At 56.2% G+C, this 13,280-nt stretch overlaps 1 long non-coding RNA gene across 1 annotated transcript; it reads left to right on the plus strand.

Moving 5' to 3' along the window:
* Positions 1-3,028: 3,028 nt before the first annotated feature.
* Positions 3,029-6,625, plus strand: LOC148221039 (uncharacterized). Its single transcript, XR_015808562.1, has 3 exons — positions 3,029-4,693; positions 5,476-5,567; positions 5,799-6,625. It is a non-coding gene; the product is annotated as an uncharacterized LOC148221039 (long non-coding RNA).
* The last annotated feature ends 6,655 nt before the right edge of the window (positions 6,626-13,280 follow it).

Raw genomic sequence — 13,280 nt, forward strand, 5'->3', positions numbered from 1 at the left:
GTGCTGCTTGCAACCTGGGAGTGTCATCCCATAACCTCCTGTTTCCTACAGGCTCTTTCCTCTATGGAAAATTACTAACAGGAAAAAATTGTGTGCGTGTGTGTGGGGAAGGGGGAAGCAGGAGTACCAGCTATGGGGCAGAGAGGGCTCAGGGCTCCCCACACACCTTGTGCAACAGGAGGGAGGAGACACTTCATACTCCTGCAAAACATCCAGAAAAACCTGAATGGAAGTGACTGAATTCAGTAACTCTGATGTCTCTGTGAGAGTGATGGGAAGTTTGTGAGGCTCCTGTTGTGTAACACCCTGTGCCCAAGGGCAGGCTGTGGTACCTTTTGGGGAGGATTCCTGTGCTTTCCAAACGAATCAGGTCAGATGGAGTCATGGTAACTCTGTCTGGCTGTGGAATTCCCTCCCTCTGCTGCAGCCAGCACACACGAGCTGTCTGCAGGAGTCTCAGAGCCCTCTCCAAATATCAATGATTCTGCCTTATTCCAGACCCCTCTTCCTTCCGTTCTGTCCAAGGGATTTAGTTCAGACACAGCAATATGTATAATTTAGCTTTCTGCTTGAGAGACCAGTCCGATCTGGCATTCTGTGGGTTTGGCATTAAACTTGAATTTACAATTAGCAGAAGGGGAGTGAGGGACTGATGCCTTTGGCTCTGTCTTTCTGGCAAGGAGCCGGCTGGGCTTGGAGAGACACTGATAAATGTCTCTGCTTTCTGCTGCTATTTATAAGGGATTCAGGACCTTGCTCTGCTCCCTTTCTTTTTTCAGGTTTCCATGCATTTTAATATCTTTTGGGGGCCTGTTTCAAGCAGGACTGTTCTCTTCCAATGCTACCTCAGTCTCTTGTCAGAGCTGGGTCAGGAGTAGGATTCACAGAATCATTGAATCCCAGAATAATAATTTGAGTGGGAAGGGACCTTAAAGAGCATCTCATTCCATGCCCTACCATGGGCAAGGATGCCTTCCACTATCCCAGGTTGCTCCAAGCCCTGTCCAGCCTGGTCTTGGACACTTCCAGGGATCCAGGGGCAGCCACTGCTGCTCTGGGCAGCCTGGGAGGAGTGAGGGATGAGGAGTGAGGCTCTATGGAGGACACAGATAAATCCCTGCCCTGTTCCTGTCCCTCAGAACATCCAGGTGCTGTCTCCACATTAAATTCGTTCCAAGGGGACCTGAGCATGTCCTTGCTGTTCCCCTCTGCCTGAGCACTTCCTGTAAATGTTGTTTTGGTCTGTTTTCCCTCTGGGACACCAGGCAGGCCAGGCACAGGTCCAGACTATCCCTGAGCAACCTGGAGAGCCCCTGCTGTGCCAGAGCCAGCACAGCCCCTGTGTGAGCCCCTCTGGAGCTGTGGGGACTCTGGGAAGGGAATTGCCCCTCTGGCCTTTGGCACTGACCCCTGGCTGCTCTGGGGAGCAGGTGGAGGAGTGCCAGGGTGGTGTCTAAGGAAGTGAGAGTGACCCTGGACGTGTGTAGCAAGTGGATGTGGGCAGGGATGGCCCAGTGAGCTGGGACTGGCTGTGTGGTCCAGGGCAGCTCAGCATTAATGCTTCTTTAATTAAACAGTGGCCTGAAGAAAGTCACAGCCGTGGGCAGAGGCTCTGCCAGAGCCAGCTGAGTGTGGTTAGGAAGCTGGGTGGAAAATATATCTGAAAGTATCAGGGAGAGACATTTGGAGCCTGGAGATAAACAGGGCTGGTGGCCACAGTCCACTCATCACCCCCTGCACTTGGGTTGCTCTGATCAGTGTCCCAGATGGGTGACATTTAACCCTGTGTGGTGCTTTGGGAACAGCCTTTCCCCAGTGAAAGCAGGGGAAATCCTTCTCACTGCCCTCTTCTCAAACTATAGCAAATTCCTATTAAGGACTTAAACCAGGCTCCCACCTGTTGCTCCCTGGTTTTGTGTTATTTCCCATTTCCCAGTTAATGACCTGTGTGAAGCTGCTGCCTCAGGGCAGTTCTATGGGCTTCTGCCCACCCAGTAAATAAATCCCTGTTAATGAGCAGAGTGTCCACAATACTCCAATCCCAGAGCTGGATTCATTCTGAAAATCCCAAGTAATGGAGCTGTTTCTGTTATTGCTTTTTATTTTCACTTTCATTGTGTACAAAGCTCACACTTGGGTTGAAGCTGAGTGTGTGTTGCTGATTGTGGGGTCTGTCCCAGATCTGGCTGTGGCTCTGGCTGGTTTTGGAATATCAGACTTCGTTTTTCCTTTTGAAGAAACAATACCTGCGTTGCTTTAAAATGCTCTTTCTTTGGCTTAATGTAGACCATTTTGAAATAAACGTCCAGGAGAGACTTTGGGACAAAAAATGATGGATGGAATTTGGATTCGTGGTGACATTCTCTGGGTTTGGAAAAAAAATAATATATTAAATCCAGTGGATTACTCCAGTCTGAGTGAGATGGTTTCTTTTTTCCAGCAATAGAATATGGCGGGGAGGAAGAGGGATATTAAATGATTTGTCTTAAAAGCACAATTTGGAATTTTTATACATGTGACCTTGTTTAGGTCAATAAAGAGTCGGCTTGGAATTACCTGTGCCTTTGGGTGGAAATCGCTCTGCAGGGACGAGAACAATCGCGTTAGAAGAGGGAAAACCCACCAAGCTGGGAAGTCAGACCTTGGGAAGGGTGGAGAAGAGGGAAATCTGCATTGATGCATATGGATGAGCAGGCGGGCAGTGCCCAGTGAGCTGTGCAGGATTTGCTGCCCCAGTTGAGCCGCGGCTCGGGCGCTGTCACAGGGCACGGCCGGGTGGCTCTGGCTGTCACAGGGTGGCTCCGGTGACTGTCCCTGCTGTCCCCTGCTGCCAGGCTGACCTCGGGCTGCGGAAGGAGGCAGGGAGTGTTTGTCCTGCGAGCAGCTGGCAGGGAGCTGGCAGGGAGCTGGGTTCTGTTCCGGGGCTTGGAACAAGGGTTGTTTGTCCGGAGTGGGCAAAGCGGGCACGGTGCTGCCCTGCTGCCAGGCTGCTGGGGCAGGAGGGCTGGCAGGAGGGTCACCCAGGCCAGCTCCAGCACTAACGAATTCTCTTTTCTCCACTGCCAGGGCACCCGAGCAGCCCACAGACTCCACAGCCTGGAGAAGAGCACGGGACAGGGAATACCTTTGCCAGCTCCATGCCCGGGAAGGAGAACACCAGCCTGAGCCACACCACGGGTTACAGGGCAGGGATAACTGGGGCCAGGGCTCCTGCTGTACCAGCACAGGTTCCAGGGCAGGGATCACCAGGACCTGAGCTCCTGCTGCTCCCAGACCCTTCATCCCCTGCAATCTTTACACACGTGGTTATCCCTGTGTGAGTCCCTGCAGGCAGTCACAGGCCCCAGCTCAGCCTGTGTCCTGGTGGTTTTAGGTACAGAAGCCTCTGTTGAAGAGCAAATTCACAGTGAGAAGGTCTGAAATGATGGACACAGAGTGGATACAGCCCCAGTACTCTGCCCTGGTGACACGTTTGTGGGGCACTGGTCTGGTAGAAGCCCATCCTGTGATGGTTTGATCCTGTGCTCGGGAGGAGAAGAGCCAGAGGTCAAAGCTGGGATCACACACAGCCCCTGCAGGCTCGGCTCAGCTGCCCCGGGCAGATGTGCAGAGCTGCTGGAGGTGCCCCTGGGTGTTTGTGTGGCCTCCAGCTGCCACTCCAGGAGGGAGCAGAGAGGGAGCAAAGCAGCTCCCAGGGGTCCCTGTCACATCTGCCAGCCCCGGGCGGATGCCTCGGGTGCCTGAGGAGCTCTCCCAGCACCACACGTCTAGACGTGATCCCAGAGGAGCTTTGTGGTGCTTGCTGACAGCTCCACCTCCTTTTCCTCTGCTGTGAAACGAGGGTAAGGGTACTGCCAGTAGGAGATCCTCTCTGCAGAGTGATTTTCCCTTTGGAAGCATAGGTTGGGTGTTAAATTTTGTTAACGTTAAGCGTTCCTTCCTGTAGTTCAGCTACGGTTTTGTAGCAGCTTGTAGGGAAGTGTGTTACATTCCTGTAGCTTGATTTGTTAATAATTCAAGAATTCCTGGTCCCAGGCACACAATTTGCTGCTGTGAGGTTCCATCCAAAGGAGCAGTTCGTTGAGACGTGCTCAGTGTCTGATCTCTGTGAATGGGACGTGTTCAGCTCAGTTACTGTGGAGCAGTTCCTGAAGGACAGATCCACTGGCATGAGTTAAATGATGTTCTGTTAATCCAGAACTCGGTGTAATCCACCCTCCAAAGCAGCAGGGGAAGGAGCTCAGGGGCTTCTGCTCCCAGGGAAATTGTCATTCGTTTTCTCAGTATCAGAGGAGGCTCCAAATACCAGTTCATCATTGCTTGGGTATTGACATTTTGTTTTCTGCAGCGTGACATTATCGCTGTTGTGTAAATTCCATGTTGATAGCTGGGGAAAATGCCTTGGAAGGAGGACTTAAAGGCATCTGATCAGTGCTTTTCAGGACTTGGGAGCCATTTCTGTGCAGGTTTTGCTGTCCTCCTGCTTTTTATTTTCATTGAACAGGACGTTCCAGCGACTCTTTGACAGAGGATCCCAGGAGTGGAACTGTGGCCCTGGGAGGGAGACACCGAGCCCTTCTCCTGTGCCTGAGCTGTGACAGTGGCTGCCCTGAGGCCTGGGTTCCCTCTGTGGGGTGAAATGTGGCCAAGAAAGAGCAGAACAGGAGCTGGAACCATTTTTGCACTGGCAGAGGTGGGTGAGGCTCTGGGGTGAAGCGATGCACACCTGGGTGATGTCTGCAATGTGCTGGGCCGGGAGGTTCCTCTGGGGATTCCCATGGCAGTCAGGAGCCCAGGCCCTGCTGATGAATGGGATTCCTCAGCCAGCAAACAAACACTGGTGTGGTTTAGCTCTGCTGGGAGTGTTGGGAAGCACCAGGGCAGCTCCTCAGCTCCTGTCTTGCCCTCATTTAAAAATGTGTAATGATTGAAGTGAGTTACTTATTTTTCCCCCCCTAAGTGTTTTTTATCCCTAGAAAATTAATATTCACATTTATGAATGTTTGCCAGGCGTTTCATAACTTCTTCAATAAAATTGAAATCACCTGAGAAATTGTGTTCAACAAACTTTAAAAAAAGCCTGTTCTGTACTGAAAACAGCTTTGGTAACACAGCAGGGCCCTTGTGAGAAGGGTCTGGAGTGGCAGGGCAAGGAGCAATGGCTTCCCACTGCTCAGGGCAGGGTCAGATGGGATATTGGGCAGGAATTGTTCCCTGGCAGGGTGGGCAGGGCTGGCACAGGGTGCCCAGAGAAGCTGTGGCTGCCCCATGATCCCTGGAAGTCTCCAAGGCCAGGCTGGACAGGGCTTGGAGCACTCTGGGACAGTGGAAGGTGTCCCTGCCCATGGCAGGGGGTGGCAATGGATGTTCTTTAAAAAGATCTTTTCAACTCAAACCAGTCTGGGATTTTTATGGTCTTATATGTCTCATATCTATATAAGATGCATAATATAATAATCTCCAGCTCTCCTGCAGGTGCTACTGCCTTCCAGAGAGTTAATGGGAAGTTTGGGACTCTTCCAGTGCCAGGAAAAGGGGGTGACCATAAATGCTGCTGCTGCAGACAGGTAAGAACAGGAGTGAGTGAGGAATTTGGGAGCGGGGCTGGGCAGGTGTCAGGGGACACCCACGGGCAGGAGCCTGGCAGTGGAGAGAAACAAACCCTACAAACCCAGATGTGACTGTACCTCAGAGAAAGTGAGTTTATTGAGTGAGATGCAGGGAGAGAGGAGCAGAGAGAGGAGCAGAGGATGAGCCCAGCGTGGTGATGCTGAGCATTGTCTCCCCACCTGCTGCAGGTTCCTGCTGCCAGGAGCTCGTGCTGGGAACAGGGAGCTCTGCAGGGTTAAAATAACCACCTCACCCTAAAGGATGGAAGTTTTGGTGAGAGACAGAGCAAGTGGGAAAGCCTTATCCCTTTGCTCACCCAGAATGTGGGATTTCCAAGGTGCCCCAAGTTTCCTTTGGCAGTGTGTCCAAGGGGTGGCAGTGCCCCTGGGGATTTGTCCCCTGTGCACAGAGGAGGGGGGACAGTCCTTGGCTGGGAGGGGATGAGCTGGGTGTGATTTAATGACTGCACGTGGCACTCAGTTTTCTGGCCTGGGTGGCAAGGGGGTGATGGCTCCAAGGTTGGACTTGATGGTCTCAGATGTGTTTTCCAGCCTTAATGATTGTGTGGTTCTGTGAAATGAAATCCTGGTTTAATTGTTGGCTCTGAAATTTGGTTTCTTTTCCCCTCTTGCCTTCGCTTGCTGACCAGCTGGATGGGGCAGCATAAGGAGCCTGCTGGGTTTTTAACAAAACAGTACATTAGGATGCTCTGCAGTGCTCAAATTCAGTCTCATTTTGAGTATTTTGCAATCCAGTGAGGGAAGGGGAGGATCCTAGTGAAGAAAGGAGATGGCAGAGAAAGTGTCACAGCCAGAGCAGGGTGAGGAGAGAGTTACATAAACTTCTCTGACCTGGAGGCTGTGGCACCTCCGATATCCCAGAGAGGAGAGCCAGGACCTTGGGAGACCTCAAACCTGATTTAACAAACTGCTCATTCTAGCTGTGAATTTAAATTCTCAAGGACTAGAAAAGAAGAAAAACTCAGGAAATAGGAAAACAAACCTTCCCTTAGTCAGCTGCCAGTTTAACTCGGCAACCTCTGCTCGCTGGCCCTGCCCCGGGCCGGGCTGATCCAGCCCCGGGACAGCGGGAGCTCGGCTGCCAGCACTGCCAGGGTGGAACTGGGATCCACTGGGGCCCACTGGGACTGTAGGGAGCTGCTGTGACCTGGATTTGAACTGCGCCAGGCTGTGCTGCTCCCGTGTGAGCCATCAGCCCCGGGATCGCGGTCACGCCGGCTCCGCAGGGGTTAAAGCCGAGCTGGAATGACACGGGCTGTGAGCTGGAAAAGACCTACAAGGGATGCAGGCAGCGCCTGGCACACGAGATCGCTCCTTAAAGGGCACTGGGAAATGTTGTTGTTGGGGCTGGCCGTAACACACTGCGGGAATTGGGTTTTCCCCGTTTTCCCCGGGATATCCGCGCCCTCCCTCCGGAGCTGGCGGCTGCGCAGCCAAAGTTAAAGGACACCAAAGCCTTCAGTGCTGTTTCCGGGCCATTGGCTGGTGAAAATCCTCCCTTTCCCTGCTCATCTGGGCTCTACCAGGCACTGCTGTGACTGCACTTTTACCCTGAGCTCCCCATCGTCTCCAGCGTGTGTCCGGTCAGCGGCTCCATGGGATTCCCGATGGGATTCGGGCGGTGTCCCTGGAGCCATGGGGCTGCTCCTGCCTGCTCTGCAGTCCCTGAGCTGACCTCGGCACTCAGCTCCTCTTTCCTTTTCTCTTTCCCCCCAACTCTGAGTGTTCAGTGCTCTCGGAGGGGTAGCACTCCATCCCCAGCGCTGGGCCCGGAGCAGCTGCCCCTGGCAGGTCCCTCCCCCTGAGCTCTTTAAGCCTCTAAGAATCCTTAAAAGTGATTTGGGGTTTGACCTGAGTCTGTTTTGTGGGCAGCTTTGGGAAGCCCGAGTTTCTGCTCGTGTCCTTGTTCTCTGCTGTTGAGGGATCCCCTCTGCTGGTAGAAATCAGGTCGGGGGTCACTCAAACTGGTCAGCAAAAGGTTTCAGCTCAGGTGTCTTTACCTAAAAGCTGAACGGTCCCAGCTTTCCCCTTGCAAATTCTTTGAACACTTGGTAACTCTGGGGGTGTTATCACAGGACTTTCAGCACTTAAGGGGATAAGGGGATGGGGACAAACTCTTCAGTGGTGCCTGTTGTTTCAGGATGAAGGGTGATGGTTTTATATTGAAGGAGGATCGATTTAGATGAAGAAAGAAGGTTTTTGGGTGCCCAGAGCAGCTGTGGCTGCCCCATGCCTGGAAGTGTCCAAGGCCAGGTTGGACTGAGCTCTGAGCAGCCTGGAATAGTGGAAGGTGCTCCTGTCCCTGGCAGGGGTCTGGAGTGAGATGGAATTTCAGATGATCTTAATCTTCTGTGATTCCCTGATCAGCCCGAATTGCTCAGCACAGAGGAGCCTGGGAGGTCACTGCAGTCACCACGACTTGTTGGGTTTGCCAGGCTGCCATAAGCCCTGTGACCTTTCCTCCTCGTCCATTCCAGTACAGCCTGCCTGGCTCCCCCTGGTCCCCCCTGAGGAGGAGTCACCTCCACTGTGGATGTGCTGTGCTTGGCAGAGCCTTGGCAGCTGGGTGCTGACTCTCTCCTTCCCCCCATGCCTGGTTTCTGGAGTGCCCTGTGGAGTGTCAGCTCCACTGAGGTGTGTGTTTTCCCCAAAAAGCCTCTTTCCCGTGCACGGGTTTGTTTCTTGTTTCCATCTGGAGCCTAAAGAACAAAATTCCCATTGTGGGTGAGACAGAGCTGGAATCTGCTTCCACCTGAGGTGTGCATACTCCTCCTGCTGAGCTTCTCCATGGTGACAAACCTGTCAATTTCCCTGCATTTTCCATGTATCAGATAAAGGCATCGACTTGGAGAGGCACGGCAAAGATGCTCCATCACAGGGCACACTGTGCTGGAACTCTGGTAGAGATCCACTCTCCTCTCCTCTCCTCTCCTCTCCTCTCCTCTCCTCTCCTCTCCTCTCCTCTCCTCTCCTCTCCTCTCCTCTCCTCTCCTCTCCTCTCCTCTCCTCTCCTCTCCTCTCCTCTCCTCTCCTCTCCTCTCCTCTCCTCTCCTCTCCTCTCCTCTCCTCTCCTCTCCTCTCCTCTCCTCTCCTCTCCTCTCCTCTCCTCTCCTCTCCTCTCCTCTCCTCTCCTCTCCTCTCCTCTCCTCTCCTCTCCTCTCCTCTCCTCTCCTCTCCCTCTTCTCCCCTCCCACAGGAACAGAGGTGGCACAGCTGGATGAAGTCCCACATCTTCCAGCCTCATTCCTGGAGCAGGAAGCTCTTTTTACTCCAGGTGTAGGTGTGTGACTGGAGTGCTGTGACCAGGGGACAGCTTCTGTGCCAGGCAGGTGCCAGCCTTGGGAGACTTTCTCAGCTGGAATCTCATTGTCCTGGTCTGTGGTCAGAGTTCAGTTCAGGTTCTTTTTTTTGCATGGCAAATCAGGACATGGTTGTGAAACTGCTTTTTGGGGTGTTCTTTCCCTCACCTGGGAGATAACCCCATGGATCCATGGATGGACACATTTCCCCATCACTCCACACTGCAGAGGTTCTTCCCAACCATCTCCTGTGTCCTCTGCTCCCAAGGTGCCCCAGACATCCCAGCTCTGTGATGAGGGAGCAGCCTGAGCCCCCCTCTGCTCTGCCAAGCTGCTGCTCACGTGGAGCCCCCTCACCACCCCCACCTGGGCCACGACACCTTCCTGGGGAGTCCTCGAGGGCTTTCGTCCTTGTGCTCACCCCAAAAGCGGCGTCTGCCTCGTTAGATTAGAGTTGGAAAATCGTGGCCAGATGGTCGATCATCAGCTTCAACAACCAGAGGAGCAGGGATATTTTAGGTTTGAGGGTTTCCCATTATGCAATGGCACAGACACAGCGCGGGGGAGGTGTTGGGTTCTTTCTTTGGGTTTACTAATAATGAGGGATTTGTTTGGATTTTTTTTCTCTTAAGTTCAGGGTCTTGAGCAGGAGTATGATGAGGAGCAGTTGAGGGAGCTAGGGGGGCTCAGCTTGGAGAAAAGGAGGCTCAGGGGGGACCTTCTGGCTCTGCACAACTCCCTGACAGGAGGGGACAGCCGGGTGGGGATCAGGCTCTGCTCCCAGAGAATGGGGACAGGACAAGAGGAAATGACCTCAAGTTGTGCCAGGGGAAGTTTAGGTTGGGTATTGGGAAAATTGCTTCTTGGAAAGGTGGTCAGGCATTGGCACACCTGCCCAGGGCAGTGGTGGAGTCACTGTCCCTGGGGGTGTTTAAAAACCTGTGGATGTGGCACCTGGGGACAGGGGTCAGTGGTGGCCTTGGCAGTGATGGGAATTGAACTCAATGATCTTAGAGGGCTTTTCCAACTGAACTATTCCCTGATTCTCTGATCTCTGCATGGACACAGGAAGCTGTGGCTTCTCCCATGAGTTACTGTGGTTGACCTTTGGCAGGTTTAGTGAAAGCAGTGGGTGAGGAGTGGAAATCAGAGCTGAGCACCGGGACTATCCCTGCCAGAACCAGTGAATTGGGAGAAAGAAGGAGCTTGAGGACAGGCAGGAATGCTCTGTGCCTGGGCAGCCTGGGGTGTTGGGTGTCTCTGGGCACCAGACCTGCTGCCTCCTGCAGATTTGTGGCCCTGGGCAGTTGGCCAAGGACCATCTCCCTTCTTCCAGGCACATCCAACACATTGTGGTGTCCTTGTGCCCCAGCCCCTGGCAGAGGAACCCTGCTCTGATCAAGAGCTGTGGGTGTTGTGCGACCCTGCAGGGCAGCAGGCTCTGGGCACACTTGAATTCATGTTTCTTGCCCTCCTGACCCTGAAGATTTTGAATAACTCAAGATTCAGAAACAGCCAGTGCATCTGGAATATTTCTGACTCACTCATCGCACTGGTATCTTGACACCAGCCCAAAATAAATCTGTGCTGAGGCACAGCTCTGCTGTGGATGGAGCAAAACTGCACCAAACCCCTCGTGGGGTGCAGAGATGCCCCTGCAGCATCAGGGGGGAAACAGCCCCGTTTGCTGCCAGCCTTGGCCTGGGCAGGGGTGAGGTGCTGACCCCCTGCTCACCCGCTGGTCACTGCCACAGCCAGAGGCACCCCCGGCCTCTGCCTCACCCCTCACCCCGCCGCGCCACGGGGACAGAGCCAGAGGCTGATGGTGATGGCTTTAATCAGGTGGGCTGGAGCCAGAGAGAGCCAGAGGCTGGCTGTCCCCCCGAGGGAGCAGCACCCCGAGGTGCTCCGGCACCCCCAGCACCCCCGGCTGGAGCTCAGCGTCCTCCCCTCGGGGAGCTGGGGCCGGTGTGTTCTCCTGCCATCCCCCGGGGACACCAGAGCGAGTCCCTTCAGGGCTCCACAGGGACAGGTACACCTCCAGCCCCACGTCTGAGGGCTCGGGGGGGGGGGGGGGGTGGTCAGTGCAGGAATTGTCCCCTTGTACCCGGGGGGCAGAGAGGGGCTCTCCCAGGGGAGTGACGCTCGTGTGGTGACCCCTGACCAGCCCAGGACCCCGAGCAGGGGATGCTGTGCTGCGCTCCCAGCCCGAGCCGGTCCCAGGGCTGGCACCGCGGGGACACGCGGGGACATCGGAGAAGCTCCTGCATGGGCTGTGCTGGGAGAGCCCTCTCCTGGTCGGTGTGCGAGGAGAGCGGCTGTGCCAGGGACTGCCCGGCCATCAGCGCCGTGTGCGGGAGCCCGGCTGTCCCAGAGAGCCCGGCTGTCCCAGAGAGCCCGGCTGTCCCAGGGAGCCCGGCTGTCCCAGGGAGCCCGGCTGTCCCAGGGAGCCCGGCTGTCCCACAGGGCCCGGCTGTCCCAGGGAGCCCGGCTGTCCCACAGGGCCCGGCTGTCCCACAGGGCCCGGCTGTCCCAGAGGGCCCGGCTGTCCCAGGGAGCCCGGCTGTCCCAGAGAGCCCGGCTGTCCCAGAGAGCCCGGCTGTCCCACAGGGCCCGGCTGTCCCAGAGAGCCCGGCTGTCCCACAGGGCCCGGCTGTCCCAGGGAGCCCGGCTGTCCCAGAGAGCCCGGCTGTCCCACAGGGCCCGGCTGTCCCAGAGAGCCCGGCTGTCCCAGGAGCCCGGCTGTCCCAGGGAGCCCGGCTGTCCCAGGAGCCCGGCTGTCCCAGGGAGCCCGGCTGTCCCAGGAGCCCGGCTGTCCCACAGGGCCCGGCTGTCCCAGAGAGCCCGGCTGTCCCAGGGAGCCCGGCTGTCCCAGAGGGCCCGGCTGTCCCAGGGAGCCCGGCTGTCCCAGGGAGCCCGGCTGTCCCACAGGGCCCGGCTGTCCCAGAGGGTCCGGCTGTCCCAGAGGGCCCGGCTGTCCCAGAGGATCCGGCCTTGCCGCTCAGTGACTGCTCTAAGCTTTGGGGGACAGCCCCAGCTGAGCATCACCAGGGCTGGCTCCGTGGGAAGATGCTCCATCCTCTGGGAGTTGGGGACCTGTCCCCCAGTCCCCTTCTGCCAGGGGTCGCTGCCAGAACCCTGCACGGTGCTGGCTCAGCTGAGGGTGTCCCTGGGATGGAGCTGGGACAGGGATGGAGCAGTGTCCTTGCACAGGGTCTGTGATGGGAAGGGGAGCAGCCACGTGTCCCCACAGTGGGACAGGTAAAATCTGGGAGGGAGGGAGCTTGGTGACACTCACCATTGTGCCATCATCTCCATACTGGGAGCCATACTGGGTGTGCCTCCTGACTCAGACACAGAAATGGTGAGGGACAAGCCAGGGTGGAATGTGGGACATGGGGATCATCAGTGGAACTGGAGGGATCCAAGGGCCGGAGCATCCTCACAGATGAAATCTGAGAAACCTCCCCCCTCCCTGGCGCCGTCCCCCGCCTCCCCACGCGGCTGAGAAGCGGAGCCCCAACGTTTTCCAAATCTTTATTGTAAATAAATTCTGCGACATTGCAGGAGGCGGCCGAGGCCGGAGCCAGGGCCGGGCCCGGAGCGGCGGCTCCGGCGGCTCCCAGCACGTGCAAAGCGGGAGCTCGGGGCCGGGGGGCGCGGGGGTCCCGCGGGGGTCCCGCCCGGCCCGGCGGTAGCGGAGCAGGCGGTGCGGGGTGGCTGCGGTGCGGCGAGGGGGGCACGGGGACCCCGCCCCGCTGGGCTCGTCCCCGGGCCGGGCCGAGCCCGTGCGAGCAGCGGGGGCTGGGGGGGAGTTTGTTCTCTTGGCTCTGGAAGCACTGGGTGCCCCCTCCCCCGCCGCGGGCCCTCCCGCCCTGACAGCGTTAAAATCATTAAGAAAAATCCCAGTATTTATATATATATATATGTATATATATATATTAATTAATGTCCCCAAACCCAGTGACAACGGTGGCTTCTCGCTCTGAACCAGGGGTGTCCCCGTGCCGCGGAGAGCACCCCAGCACTGTGGCTGTGGCAGCTGTGGGGACACTGTGGTGACAGTGCTAGAGATGGGGGTTGATCTCAGACCGCTGATGCCCACGGTGCTCCCAGGTCCTCACTTCTCCCAGCCCAGTGCTGATACATCACACAAGAAGCCACCATCGAAGCCAGGGGATGTCCATCCACCCCCGTCCTGCTGTCACCTCCCACCCTGTCCCCTAGGCTGCCACCACAGCCACAGCACCCGTGAGTATCCAGTGGGGCTGTCACACCAGGCTGGGTGCCACCACACTTTGGCCATGGCTGGGCTTGGGGACACCCTTGGTCACTCTCTGTCTCCATGGCA

Source organism: Sturnus vulgaris, chromosome 27 (genome assembly GCF_052056855.1).
Source record: "Sturnus vulgaris isolate bStuVul1 chromosome 27, bStuVul1.hap1, whole genome shotgun sequence".
Classification (NCBI taxonomy): domain Eukaryota; kingdom Metazoa; phylum Chordata; class Aves; order Passeriformes; family Sturnidae; genus Sturnus; species Sturnus vulgaris.